The following is a 15,620-nucleotide window of genomic DNA, read 5'->3' on the forward strand; positions in this document are numbered from 1 at the left end:
GCCAGCAGACGGTCAGACCCAACCGGCCGCCGCCCGTCACGTCCTGGCCAGGGAGGGAGGAGGGAGAGGGAGTGGAGGGAGGAGAGAGAGGGAGTGGAGGGAGGAGAGAGAGGGAGTGGAGGGAGGAGAGAAGGCGTCGCCGGGTGGACCGCTCCACTCCAGACCAGCCGGCCCACGCAGGCGGTATGTCAGAGGCCAGAGCCGCTGCGCGTCGGCCGAACTGAGTGAGCGCCAGCCGCCCGCCCCCAGCAGCGCCCGGCGGGGGCGGGGGCGGGGGCGGCGGGGAGCTGAGTTATGGCCCGCCTGATTGGACCGGGCGGAGGATATGACGCGCCGCTCTGCATACACGCACACGCAGCCATGGCGCCGTCCGCCGCCCGTGCCGATAACGATAGGGGTTATTGGAGCGGAGAAACGATTGGGGCGCGGGGCGCAAGGTCAGGTCACTGGAACCGTAGCACCGAGACGGGGCCCAATCGGTCGAATGAGCAGGTGACAGCCCACAGTTCCTCTAGGAGACCTTGTGGCGAAACTGTGACAAGGTTTCTGACTGTTTAACCAGCCCAGGGCCTTGTGGTCGTCAACTCCAGAGTTCTTGAACTCCGCCGCGCCCCTATTCTGCCCCACAAAAATGGGGTGAGTGGGTAAACGTCCGAGCCAGGGCTCTGATCTCTGGCGGACCCGAGGTCGGTGCCAAGACCCCGGCCCGGCAACCGCATGCAGTCAGACCGGCCGCTGGCACCGGGCGGACCTTTGTACCGGACAGGGAACGACAGGCATCAATCCGGCGCCGTGCACACAGCTGACCCAGACCCTACGTCACACCTGTGTAAATCTGGAGCGAATAGCGCGGTCGGACGCCACTGATCTGCGCTGCTTATTTGCCCAGCAGCTGCGATCGGCGGTCTACGGTGCCGCCCCGTATACACAGACACGCCGGCCGGCTGTATATGAAGCAGGTCTGCGCGCCGTGCGTCTCTGCCGTGCCGTCGCTGCCAGCGCTGCGACCACCGGACCAGAGCGGGCACCGCGAGCGTCAGACGAGCGGGTATCGGCGGCGGTCCCTCTGCTGTCACCGCGTCCGGCGGCACTGCTGTCACTGCTCTCTGTCAGCGGCGCCGTCACGCGGCCCGCCCCCGCCCCGCCCGCATCGCAGCATCAGCCGCCGCCGCCAGGCATGAATACAATAGCGGGAATCCGCTGCAGGAGCGTGGAGCACGAGATCAGCAGCCCACTCAGGTTTTCAGAGATTCCAAGAACGACGAGAAACATCCGTCCCAGACATAAATCATAGGGGGATCAAACGATCGGGCCGATAGCCGGCCGGACCACCGTGCCGGCACGGGCGGCACGGCACGGGCGACGGATCACCTTCCCTGCCACTGCGGAGAAGGCACGGTTCTCAGGTCAGGCGGGTCACTGTGACCTTCTCAGGCGCAAGGTGACCTGGCGGCCAGACCGTGACCTGGTCAGGGGACCTGGGCCACTGTGACCTGATCAGGTGACCTCGTCAGGTGTAATGTCGCCGTGACCTGACCGCCAGTCCCCGCCGGCAGCCCGGTGGCCGTCGTTTGTTCAGGCAGACCATGTCAGACACATCTCATGGTGTTTGCCAACTGAAGTGGCCCTACCTAGCAAAGTGTCGGATGATGACACAGTGGCACCGATGTCCCATCTCCGGCTGACGGCCCTCAAGGTCGGACGGAGGCCGAAGGTGATCCGTACCACAACGCCGCGGCATATAGTCCCAGCAGGTGTGTGAAATGCTCAAAGGACTGAAAGCAATAGACTCCGACGGAGTTGGGGGAAGAAATGGGATCACTGGTATAATCGAGCATTCAGAGCTGCAACAAGGCAACGTTCGAAACCACAAGGATAGCAGAATCGAACTAAATCAACCGGTTGATAACGTTGAGAAAGCAAACGACGACGGTGAAAAAATAACGTTTGAGCCCCAAATGTAGCCCCGTTTGTCCTCTGGCTTGGAGCCCAAGCGCGTCATACACCTACGCTCCACGACGATTTACAATACTAATCCACCATTAAGGCCCCGCATGGGAAAATAAACTGATTTCTGATATCTTGACAGGTCATCCACTAGATCGAGCTGGTGGCCTTGGAATAAGCACGCAATCGACGACCCTGGGATTAGACTGACGTCGACCGTAATAAACTGAACTAGGAATATCCGATAACAGCATGCCATTTATTTGTTTCACATACAAGATAATGGTGTGTTTCCTTACACGATGGCCGGTTTCCTTCTAATAGATCCTCTCCGCATTCTATTCCCCAGTGATCGAGTCGATCGGCGGGCTCATTATATCCGAGACAACCCGGGTGCCAGTGCCGCCCACACAGCCCAAGGCTATCTCGTTTTCTTTGGTAACGAGTCGTGGCCATCATCTGGCCGGACCGAGTCAACATCCAGCCGGTGGGGGCGGGGGCGGGGGCGGACCATTACCCGCTATCGACTGCCCCCGCTGTCACGCACGACCAGCTGCCGCAGCCGACCTCGGCGGGCGCGGAGTCCATTACACCACCTCACCCAGACTACTCGTGACGGTGACGGCGCGTCACGGTCACCAACACACTCCGACAGACGGAGCGTGACGTCACAGACAGCGTGACGTCACACACATGTCAGACGGTACGTCACCGAACCATCCGTCAGCGCGGCTCAAATAGTGCCAGTAAGCCACTCTGGAGGCCACCAACACGAGCCCGACAGAAAACTAATGACGACTCCAGATGATGCCAGAGGGATGAATCAGGGAGACAGATGTGACACGGCTCTCCAAACGAGCCACGTGGAGGTGAACCGGTGGGGGATGGGCATTGGGCGGGGTCAGTCTACCGCAGCACACTAGCCCACACCCTTCTGCCAGCAACCAACCCACCAGCCCCGGTCGGTACTGACAGCACCGGTCGTCGAGACGCCACAATCAGGCGTCTCACGCAAAAACGGTCACTGACGAACGGTCACAAAACAGGCGGCACTTCTTCCACCGCGCGACAGGGCGCCGTGGGACTCTATGGCTGGGACCATCGGTCTCTCCATTGTTCCGCCTTCTTTTCACTCATTAATCAATCGTTCATCACCTCCACTGTCGGAGATTTCAGGCTATATGTTACCGACTCATTGTTCACAAGATTTGCACATCCCGAAAAAATGTTTCTAAGCTCCCCCGGCAACTACGTGCCAATGGAATAATTATGAATCATGAGAACACGGGCACGCATCTCGACAGGAAAAAAAATGAGTTTTGCGTATCAGATATCGATATCGACCACCACCCGCCGGTGGAGCGCACCAGGGCACCCTCATCAGACCCATCCCGAGCCGCAAACAAAAACACCCGGAGAAAACGAAAGTGAGACAATGAAGCAGAGCCAGAAGAAAAGAGAAAGTACACCATAAGATGTGGGCTCGTTTCGTCGACCGGACGGCGAACAAAGAGTGCGACGACAGGCCAGCAGTCGGGACGACGCCACAAGTGGATAATGGCGGCCAATGTCGCCGTGGTCGGACGGCGCGCGGGCTGTGTCGCTGTCACCGGGCCGGGCGCGGCGCGTGTCGGTTCTCTGCTACAATCTGTGACCCCAGAGGGCCGCACAGAGTGGCCGGGTCGCAGAGGACCGACCGGAACTCTCACTGTTCCGTCACCGGCGCCGTGATAGCCGTCTGCGCTCGACACAGTCGATAGTGCCGACTTAGCGGGGAGGAGTGAGATGCTCGACCGGAGGTGTGTGGCGTCTCAGCCACACGAACCGGGGCTTACAGCACAGCTGTGAGCGCTGTGCGATACATGCAGTGTGTACGCACAGCTCACGCTAGGATCCTGGCCGGCTCAGCTTTATGGAGCAATCGTCCGCACAGTCCGGCAGACGGCTTGTGCATTGCACAATGCCGCTAAATCACACATACGGCACCAGGACAGGACGGACGGCACGCATCAAGCCGGTGGCTGATCAGAAATTGTGCCTGAAGCACCCCGACAGCCAGCAGCGTTCCTTCGCGTCGACCTAGTCAGGTCATTCCACCGTGGACCCCCGTATCCGGTCTCGGCCGTCCTCTGACCGACGACCCCTGCACGGCGCCGAGGCCGGCCATGGCCCCGGGCCGGCCTGGCGGGCGGACGGGCGCCTCCACCACGCCAGACGGGCACCGTAACATATACAGAGCGCGCGGGCGGCCGCGGAGGTCACCGACCTACCGCCCCCGCCCCCGCCGCCACGCACACACACGGGCGGCATGTGTGCGCGTCCGTCTCGTTATACAGGAATACACCCCAAACAGGCGGGCACATCCGCTGCGCGCTGTCGGAGCCGTCTCCCGAGTTCGTGCCGCGCATGCCAGGCGGACGTCCCCCATACAGACCACAGCCGGTCCGAGCCATCTGTTTCAGCTACCGTCTGCAGCGACCGGCCGAGGTCCACAGCCGAGGACGGACCAGTGACACTGAGGGTCCGAGACGAGTGACCGTCCTGAGGGGTGCGTCACGCGACGGCGGTGACGTCACGAACGGTGTGACGGACAGCATCCGTCAGCGGAGGCGCCAGCGCAGACGAATCACTGGCGGGGTGCAGATTTACCCGGCGGTATAGGGACGCCGGGGTGATGTCAATGCTGTAAATACTGTGCCCGGGGGGGGGGGGGGAGAGTAATGAGCTGCGCATTCGACGTGCACTTTGGAGCATGGAGTCGTTCATGAGGTTCCATGAAAAAGCATGTACGGTAATAAACATAAATAAGGAAAGAAGTACTGAGGCGCTACATCCCAGCGCTCTCAATGACGAACGTTGTGAAACGAACCAAAGCACATACCGACATGGTACAGGATAAAGGGACTGAAGACAGAACAGTAAAATACGTCCACCAAAAACTGGGTCAAGGACATGTATTCATGGAATTCTAAACCTGCCAAACGCACAGCTCAGCCGCGAATCCTTGGATTTCGAGAATAGTTTCATTTCAATAATCATGTCAGTCAGAGGCTCTGAACCGCCCGCTCGGCCCAGTTCTCCGCTCGCTTCGTGCCAAGAGTGCCACCCATGCTGGCGGCGGTATGACGTCAGGGGACCTGGACCGGGGGACGGGGAGCACGCGCTGCCTGCCAGCGGTGTGGCTCAGCTGCAGAGCCGCTCCTGCCCAGACGGCAGGCGGCAGCTGATACAGCGCGAGTCGCGCCTGTCGATTAAACACGTCTAACACACACCCACAGCAGCAGGTGGTCGCTCAGGCTCTTTCAGTCTCTCCTCTTCGACCATTCCTCTGGTCGTTCTCTCTTGTCGGTTTCTCATATCGGTATCTCCTGTCGGTCTATCGTATATCCTGTTCGTCTCTCCCGTCCCTAGCCCGGCGGCTCTACTGGACACTTGACAACTACCGTCATTCATCCGTCCAACCTCCGGGTCCGCCCCAGTGACCCTGGGGTCACTCGTTTCCGGCTGTCCATCCCCACCGCCCATGACGCCGCCGTCCCGGGCGCCACGGAGACGCCCTCGCAGCGCCGCCGGCGGCAAACGGCGTCATCAGGGCCAAAAACAGCACCGCGCCGGCACCGTGTTTATGGACACCGGCCTATCAAACTGGCGTTAAAAACGCGCCACGGCCGGGCCCGGGGTGGGCTTCTGAATTTGGCCGGGAGGGCGAAGCAGGGTCGTGCCTATCACAAGGCCCGGAAGCGCACAGTGGCAGCCCTGTGGTCGATCTTGCACAGAGGCGCACCAGCTGGTTTCCCAGCAGTTCGTTCAGCGATTATTTGCAGCCTACCACCTGCCTGAGATCAGTTCACAGAGTACATCAGCCAGCCCGTTCTCCAGTCCCCAGGTAGTCCAACAGGTGCTAACAGCAGCAAGCTCAGGCCTGTCCGACTCTGGAGTTCCAAATCAGATTGCTGGGCTGCGGGGCTTTTAGCGGCGGTGTCTTTATGCCGCTAGCCGTGACAGCGAGCTCACTATAGCTCTGTCCGGCTGTTGTGCTAGTCCAGGTGCGCGCGGGGGCGGTGACCTGACACCGTACGAACAGTGACGGAGCCGTATGGACGGTTACGGACTTCGTACGGGCGGTGGCCGGCTCGGAGCACGTCCGACTACCGCAGGGACGTGCCTGCCGCCCGGCAACCGCCGCGCCCTGCCCGCTCGACAACCGCTAGTGGCCAGAGTCGGACAGCCACGGTAACGCTGTCCTGAGGCAGGCTCAGTAGCAGATGCCATCAACTCCGTACCACCCGGAGAATTCCAGCGGAGCGGAGTCCAGAGTCCAGCGGAGCAGTCCGAATGGCCAGTTCACCAAGACACGACATCCAAACGATCGAAGTAACCCAAGGTCGCTTGCCGTGTGTATGAGTCCTTTTGAGGCCACCCAGGTAGCTGCTGAAGCTGTGAAGATTCCCTATAATGTCGCACTAGTCGTCGAACCAGTAAATCAGTTATGCTGACGGCTCCCGTAGCCGGCGGACCACCTACTGTAGAAGTGTCGTCACAGAGCAGTCACTACGGCCGCCGCCGAAGCCGAGTTTCATTCACTCATCATGCCTTACCTATTTGACATCCAATGAATAACGGCCGTCGGACTGTGTTCATAAATATTTGACATCATGTGTGACGTCACAACTTCCACAAGACCTGACGTCACAGACAATGACATTTCGTCATCGATTCCACCACCGGCTGGTAAGCGTGAAGCGTGACGAAACGTTACGGGTATGGCGATACATACCTCGTCACCAGATGTGCGACATACATCTACGGGGTCTCAGGCCGCCGGCCGTTTGCAGGGCGCCACCCCAGTGCCCACATGGGTCCACCCGGTGGGCCGCGTGCCAGGCGTGACGTCACAGTGCCGAGATGTGACGTCACACAGAGCTCTGCCCACGCGACACGGGCGGAGCGGGACTCACTCATTGGCCGGGTATGACCTTTGGTCTGCAGTGTCGAGTGAGGTACGATAATGGCATGTTGCGGTGGGCGTTTGCGGTGTGATAGGTAGGCGGGGTCGCTATTCACATAGTCCGTTATCACCGGAACGCAGCTGTGAATGAAAATGGGGTAGGTAGGTAGTGGATGGAATTACCAATGCATGGCTAACCCGATTTCTTATCAGTATAATTGCGCTACCAATGTGCCTTTTTTGGACCATTGTTCACCAAGCATCCGTTGACATGTAACGTGCATTAACCACACCTTTCATCATGGCAAGCAACCACATGGAACAAAGTGAGCCAACATTACAGCTTACCACATGCCCCGCCATAATGGGATAACCACGCGGCGGCAAGGGATAACCACGAGCCGGCCGCTGTCTGTAGGTCAGATAATGGAGGGCCGTGGCCGGTCAGACCACATATCGGCCGTCAGTGAGTGACCCGGCACGTGTGGAGTGGTTACAGGGAGGTGGGACGAGTGGCGACCCTCGGCGCGACAGGGGGGGGGGGAGTTCATTCATTCGTCTGTACCAAGCCACATGACAGGAGAGGTGACCAATGGGTGACCAACGAGTGACTAAAAGAGAGGTTATCCACGGGACGGACACAGCGGAGGGAGGCGGGATAGACAACGTGTCGGCTCAGCCATGTAAAATGGCTGGTTGGTTACATGGCGGTCGCTCAGACATGGTCAAGTGACTGCGACACTGGGACACATGACTGACGGACGGACCGCAGCCCAACCGCCATACATGAGAGGGACAAAACGAGCGCAGACCATATATCAGCCCCCAGAGTCCAGACTACAGATCACACTGCAGGTACAGAGTCGGCAGACACAGCGGCGCGGCGGTACCGTCCAACAAAGGGTCGACAAAGCCCACCTCGCTGACACCGCATCCTCTCCGACCTCTGAGGTCCCAACAAAGGCCCGCGGGGGGACGGCGGACGTCCAAACACAGTGATAAGGCCCGGCCAGCGCCGCGGGTACTCCCGCTGGCGTGTCCCGACTCAATCAGACCTCGGCGTGCTGACACACGGCCATTGGTTATCAATCTACGGTGGCTGGCCGCGGCGACAGCAGGCAGGCCGCACAAGGTCAGCTGCACAAACCGAGTGCGGCGTAACAGCCGGGCCCACAGCCATCCATCAGCTTCATTGCACCGAATCATGACGCTGCAAACGCGGTCGATGAGGGACCTTGGTAAGTCCTGAGGACAGATCTCTTCCCACTATAACCCGACCCTCATATCACGACTGATCTATCCACGGGGGACGATCTGGGTTCACTCTGTTGCCACCGGGTGTCAGAAAAGGCTGCTGAGAGCACACCTCCTGAAGACAGCCGCCCCTCCCACTCCCATGCTGACCGGGAGGGGCTGGTTCGGCGCGGCCGACACCGACAGTCACGTGCGCGCGCCGCCAGCGCCGTACAAGGCCGCGGACGAGGCGCCGACCGGGCGGCCGGCCGACCGGCCGACCGGCCGACCGGGCGGCCGCTCACCTGGCGTACCGGCCGGCCCGACCGCGCCCGTATAAGGAGCCGCCCGCCGTATGAATGGCTGGGCCGGACGCGACGCCGATGGCAGTCGGGTATGTGGCCGGGCGGACAGCCGTACCGGGACCGATCATGGACCGTGGAGCGGCCACTCGCTGGGCAAGGGAGAGATGACGGTCGTCGCGGCTATAAACGCCTGCTGCCGAGCCGGTGTTCAACCACGCGGCCCGAATAATTGCGTCAGATCTCAGGGGGCGGTGGCTGTTCGGCACGGCACACACCTCTCAAACCAGGAGGCCTGTAACACCCGGTCCTCAGCAGAATCCTCTGTCAAATTCTGGAGATGGCGCGGAAGGACACGGGCGTCCCACATCCACAGGCGCGGCGATCTGTCCGATCACACCGGCTGAGCACTGAGCAGCCGATCGAGTGAATCCGCCCCAGATCCGACTGACACCTGTAAGGTCTCCGAGCCGACAGAGCTCAGTCGATTGACACGAGATAGTGGGGAGACTTGGCCACCGCCCGTACGGACAAGGCTCCCAGTTGAACAGCTGAACCTACACCAACCCTAGGGACGGCGCGATGGATCGGTCAGTGGTGTGCCGCCGCGCGCCGTTCGAAGTACCGCCCGGAGTACCGCCCGGAACTCCGCCCGCAGTTCCGCCCGGAGCTCCAGCGGAGTCCGCCGGGGACGGTGACAGTCTGTGTGAACTGGCTCACAGCCGTGAGTCGCGCTCCCGCGGGCGGCTCCGGCCCCGGCGTCGGTCGGTCCGAAAGGAAGCCCGTCACGCACAGCGCGACCTCGATATATTGAAACTAATCAGCGGTCCAGCGCTAAAAACGCCCATTCTCACGGATACAAATCACCGGGCTCTTCTTTTATGTGCGGCGCTAATGCTCTCTCCAACTCAATCTCGGCGTTTGGTGTTGCCGACACAATTCGCCACTTCCCAATGCTCTGTTCGGTCGGTTCGGTGCCGCTGTTTCCTCACAGTCTGGGAGAGACACTGGTGTCTTGTCAGCGGCCGTGCCGGACGACCCCGGGCGCCTCTCCCTACCAGCCCGGACAGCGGAAAAGGAGCGGCTCGTCACACCAGTCACGTGCCGCCCGACAGCGCCGCCGCTGTCTGTCGCCAACACCAGCTCGTCTGTTGTCTTGATCGATGAAGAAATTCCGAACGACGCTGGTCGCGGCCAGAGTGGGACTGATGATTATCTCATATGGGCTCACAATGGCCGAAAAGTATGGGTGCAAAACTCGATTAGTGCGACGTATGCACGGTGCATACTAATGACTCTGGTAATGCGATTTGGAGCCGCACAAAGAAGGCAATGCGGGTTGCAGACATGCAACTGATCTGCATGATACCTGGCATTAGCTCGCGCCTGACAATGATCATTTCGAATTAGATCAATGTCAGAGCGCGATGCGCATTTGCTGCACAGAGTCTTTCATAACTCGGCCGAGTTGAGAGCGGCGAACCGAGGTTGAACGGAGAAGACCTACGACAAGTTCACGTCAGTGGATGCCACATGTCAGTGAAACCCCAGTAGACATGCCAGGCCTCCTACTCAGCCCACTACAGACACATGCCGGCCGATCAGCTGACCTCCCAGACCCCTGCAATGAGTGCACACGGTCCGCCAGCTAACCCGCCACCCGTCAGCTCCGGACGGCGGCGCCGGCCGCAACACATGACTCGCGTATGTACGGCGTCTCGGCCGCGGGTACACAGGAAACAGTCGGCGATATCTCGGTCTGTGAGGCCGACGGGCGATAGTCGCCGCCGCCACCGTGTCCGGACCGATAAACGACACGATGTTAGTGACGTCATAGTCACGGGGTCGCTGGGAGGGAGGGAAGGAGAGAAAAAAGAGAGAGAGAGGGGGGAGAGAGAGGAGACAGAGAGAGACAGAGAGAGAGAGAAAGAGAGAGAGAGAGAGAGAGAGAGAGAGAGAGAGAGAGAGAGAGAGAGAGAGAGAGAGAGACGCAGAGCACGAGCCCAGCCGAAGTACCAGGTTGACACAGCGTAGATACTGAAGATACCAGCGCATCTGAGGGGTCCCGCTCGGGCCGTCGAACCCAGCGGACCGGGCGGTGACTCATGTCCCGTTCATCGTTCACATCACGGGTCAGCGTCACTGACCGGGGAAACGAGGAGAGCACGATAGCCCTCCGGAGAGGTGGCTAAGAGCTGCTCTGCCGCCACGCGCCGGGTGAGAAACGGGGCCCTGAGTGACAGCACGACATACGTCACCTGTCCGGTAATCAAGACAGACGGACAGGACCAGACAGAACAGACTCGGACAAGTCATCTGTGAGAGACGGGAGTCCGGGACAAATCCAGGGCCTGGCATGGCTCAGCCTGGACAACACCGACGTCCAACTGAAATGAGCTGGAGAGTGGAGGTGTTGCATGTTCACCGCTAAAATAGGGAGACGGTGTGCGTTTCCTGTTCACCACCAGCCAATTCACCTCATAACGCCCAGCTCACAACCGGCCCAGAACAGGGCAGGCAAAGAGCCCCGTCTCGCCCAGATCGGCGCCGCCTATCGGCGCCGGTCTCTCCATACTAGAGCGGCACTGGCGTGCAATACTGACCGCCGCTGGCGGGGGCGAGGGGCGCGCCCTGGGGCCATCTGTCTGTCTGCTCAATAGGGATCGATCCCCTCGCACACCGGGGAGCGCCGGAGAGCGGGGTCGGTGCCGTGATGAGGGAGAGGGAGAGTGATGATTGGGGTGGCGTATAGTACGAGGGTCAGGGACGATCTGAAACGGACAAACTTGCTTTCGGGTACACGAACAGAAAAGTATGTAATACACGCACTGGCAAAGGCAATTCAGTCAAAATACAACCAAATGTTCAATCAAAACTTATAAATGCTCTAAACACGGGTCAAATCCGACCCCAAACGCCCCGAGTAATCAGTTTTGTTTTCGTATAACCTGACTCAGCGGTGTTTTCTCAGTGAGCGTCACGATATTGTTTGCTTAGCCCACTCATCCCCGGGGATAGGGCGCCTATCGCCGCTTCCCCGCCGCCCGACGCGCCTCGCACCCCTCTCACATCAATCGACGACGCCCCTCGTCGACGGCGTCGGCCGCGACGGAGGGGATCGGAGCGACGGGACCGGGAGAGTCGTACGTCGTCTGGCTGAGGCACAGACATCTTTGGAGGTTCTAGGAAATCTGCGAATATCCACGTGGATTGAGGGGGATCTACGGGGATATTCGACAGACAAACGATCCCTTCAAGATCGACAGCTGAGGAGAACGCTAATCGCGTGACATGAGTGCCATGGTCGTCTGACGGTTCAGGGAACTTCACACCGATAGTACTGCGCATTGTGACGGCACGAGGTTCCGCCGAACGGCGCCGGTATTCCTGCACTCGGCGCCGCTGTGAATACCAGCCCTGTTGACTGCTGTTGACTCAAATGTTGACTGTGCACCGTGCGGTCACGGGAGAGAGGCGACACCTGATCGGTGGCCCGGCACGGTGAGTCATACCGATCGGCTGACTCGACCCATCGGCCCCCATACAGGCCACCTGAAGTCACGTGAGCAGAGGGTACGCCTCAGGTCGGCCGGCGCCGGCACAGCTGGCAGCGAGCACGGCAGACTGCGCCAGACGCTGCGTAGTTCGCACCGGTCTTTGTTGGCCGCGGAGCCGCAGACACGTGAGTCGGATGCGCCGTGCGAGCCCACAGCTGTCGGGGATGATCTTCCACCGAACTACGGTGGTGTGAGAAGGCACCAGACCAAAGTCAGGGAAAGATCGGAAACGGACATGCCGTCGCAACGATTCGGACATAGTCAAGAGCATCTCCCAGAAGTGTAGCGGAAAGCTCCTCTTATAGTTAGCCGTGTTTTTAGTTCTGATCGGTTTGATTTGGTATTTCGCCTCGCCATCAGAAAGCATCAGCAGCCCCACCCTCGGTCGTTAGCTGCCAGCTCTGGCAGGGAACCGGGTCCAGGCTGGCGAGCCGTGATAAACAGACGGCGGTGGGGGCAGGCAGAGGCTGGCCCAGCTCCGAGCGAGGGGCGGCCCGTGCCAATCCATAACAGGGGGCATAGACAGTCGGTAGAACTATCGAGGTTCGGACGGGTGGCGATCATCGGATAGTAAACATTCCTCTATCGCACCTCAATACAGACCCCCTGCAACCGTCCAGAGGATGGCAACAGTCCCTGAGTGCCCAGTGACCGCTCCCTGCACACCGGGCAGCTGCAGTGCCACTGGACCGGACGGCGCTCCCTGCTCTGAGCTCGGCACGCGGCACGCGATCCGACACCGACTCGGCAGGTCTTACAGTACAGTCCTGAGTCCCTCCCTCTGCAGATGTGACCCGCCCGCCCACCCCTCTCCCGTCCCCACCCCCACGCACAGCGGCGAGCGGCGTCCATCCGTCAGCAGGCAGCCTCACAAGCAACCCACACCCCTCGGCCCTCCCCTCCCCCACACAGACAGCCAACTCTCCCATACACACCTGTATCGGGTCTCTGCGACAGTTCCGGCAGACTCACTGGTATTCCCTGCCGTCAGAGCGTCTCACACCTCACAGTCTCCACCGACAAACTGACCGACACGGCGGCACGAGCTGCACGGCGCGACGGTCGCCACAGACGCGACCTCCACCTACCGGGCGACGCGGCGGACTGGCGGCGGGCGGACGGCGCGCCGGCCGCGGGTAGGAGCCGGCCGGCGAGACAGGTCCGCCGGCCGCACCGACCAATTACCGTGCTCGGCCGGCCAGCAGGCCGCCGAGCTCGGCACGCCGCTGGCACGGCTGCCAACTGCAGGCGGCCGGCGCGCGGCGCATCCAGTAAACCCCACCGGCACGGGGCAGCTAACCCGCTCTGCGGGCCTGTAAGAACGGTCCGCGAGTCGGCAGCATCAAGGCTCCCCGCGGTAGTACCCGCGCGAGGCCAGCGTAACCGCGGTATGACGTGTGCTGTGCGGAGGAGGAAGACCAGCCGCCGCACACTGGGCCGATCGCCAGGTCTAGCACGACATGGGTAAAAAAATCGAACATTGTGGATGTGCAATGAAACCTATACCAATTTGTTCAAAAATGATCATACTACATTGCTGTGGTCTTTGTTTTCCAACACAATTGCTATTTCATGGCGAAAACTCAGCTTAAACACGAACTTCGGAATCGTTTGGACCGAACTCGTCCCCCGCACTCTTCGACAACGTATCTTTGATCCACGAAAACAATCACAATTTGAGGAGGAATTCCACATTTATATACATCAAACGATAGCTCCGGGTCTGCAGAACACACATAACCACATGAGAATGGCGAACTCTTACTTGGTTATGATGTATTGGCACCGCAAAGATTTAAAGACGAAAATATAATTTCACATAATCGATGTCACACACAAATAGACTTTTAAAAAAAGTACCGCAGAGTACCGCTTCGAAAATCTCGCTACATGTCAATGATTCATTGCACTACAAGATCCAACAGTCATTTTTTGCGACTTTTTGCGACTTTGGATGTAGCAGCCAAACATCAACCCGCGCCGGACCGGTGCTCGGCGTCAAACGCGCCGGGCCGGGAGGTATTGATTGAACACTCCCCTTCTAACTCGGCTCTTGGGCCACATAGCGACACGTAGTAAGTGACATTCGAAAGAGCGCCCGAAATTCCAGATGGAGCAATTAGTCATTTTTAGGTCAGGTCAAAGGTCACGTCACCAGAGGTCATCAAAGGTAAAATGTTGCATATATCAACATTTCTCGAAAACCGGCCCTTACCTCGGGGACCAATAGAGCTACATCGTCGCGGAAAAGTGCATTCAATTGCTCTTTTAGCGGTCTTTCTGAAATAAGCCCTCAGATTTGGCTTAACCCTCGCCCCTAGTGGTGTTTTTCCAGCCGCGAACGTATAGAAGGGGTCCGTTGGACCCCCCCCCCCCCCGCCGTTTCGCCCCTGATCGAGCTAGAGCTTCGCGGAAAAGACGAGCGTGTTACCCGTGACAAGAGGAAGCTGATGATACCCAATTGTAAGGTCCTAGGTCATCGGTTGACCTTCCAGGTCAGGTCAATGACCCAAAAGTCGGGAAAATCGGGACCTGTTAGAACATCGTAAAGGGTGGCTGCTATGGGTTTTTTTGGGTGCTGATCACGAATATAATGGTATTTACGATCATAGATGATGTCTTCATACATTTAGGCCAGGTCGGGTCAGGTCAGGTCAGTTCAACCAGCAAGGGTTTTGCCGTGTATTTGCAGTAGGTGGTAACCGCCTCTGACAGCTTTGTAACATGTTACGAAGGCACCAAAGCTACATAGTAAATGTTCAAATGGTTGCTAGATTCGAATTCAGCTCCAAAAACTAGCCTAGAAACATGTAAAACTCGAAAAAGTGAACCAAGGTCATCAAAGGTCAATGACCTTACCTGATCTTCTGGTGACCTTGACACCCACCCTCATGCATGGGAGCAATATAACATCCCATGTTTGAACGCCTTAAACCAAGAAAAGACTGCAAACCCGCGGCTAATGCGAGCCGACATACGCTGAATCGCGATTTCGGCCAAACATGGTCTCGAAAGAAGGTCACAGGTCAAAGATCATTAACCCGCGCCCCACTGGGGTCTGTGTATAACACGCCCTACTGGGGGGGGGGGGGGCTATTCATAGCCCCCCCTCCTAACTCCGAAACTACTGGGCCGATCGTCAAAATTCAAACGGCGTCTGATAGCCCCGGAAAAACTGTCGAGCGAAACCTAATTTCATTGACCTCGAGGTCACCGATGACGTCACAGGTCAGGTCAAAGTAAAAATTATTAGCACTTTGGCTTGTTCACATTTTGGGCTCTGGCCGCCGTCTTACAAGTCAGATCAGGCTCATTTTTGGTTTCCACACTCGTGAACAGATGCTCTAGATACCTTGAGGGTACCAAACTTGTTCTTTGATTTTCAGGTCAGGGTCAGGTCATCACAGGTCACGAAAATATTATATCATGCGTCGGTCACGTGACACATGTTTTATGGTCCATTTAGGCCATAGATTTCGAATTTGATGTCATCTGTGTCATTCGAGGTCATTTTGAGTCGAATTTAGCTTAGGTCAGGTCACTTTCAGGTCAAAAAAGGTCAAATTTTGAAGTTAAAAATTTTTCAACAAAAAAGGTGTCTATTGGATGCAGTTTGAGCTCAGGAACACGATG

General features: G+C 58.6%; 1 protein-coding gene across 1 annotated transcript in view; it reads right to left on the minus strand.

Annotated features, from left to right (window-relative positions):
- The window catches only part of LOC122384544 (chromatin modification-related protein eaf-1-like), a 78,530-nt gene extending 65,411 nt beyond the window's left edge, over positions 1 to 13,119 (minus strand). Inside the window, exon 1 of the mRNA XM_043372075.1 lies at positions 12,923 to 13,119. The gene's annotated coding sequence lies outside the window, so the exon portion shown is untranslated. The remainder of the gene's footprint in view (positions 1 to 12,922) is intronic.
- Positions 13,120 to 15,620: the final 2,501 nt, after the last annotated feature.

Source organism: Amphibalanus amphitrite, unplaced genomic scaffold (assembly GCF_019059575.1).
Source record: "Amphibalanus amphitrite isolate SeventyFive unplaced genomic scaffold, NRLGWU_Aamphi_draft 000193F_arrow, whole genome shotgun sequence".
In the NCBI taxonomy this organism is placed as follows: domain Eukaryota; kingdom Metazoa; phylum Arthropoda; class Thecostraca; order Balanomorpha; family Balanidae; genus Amphibalanus; species Amphibalanus amphitrite.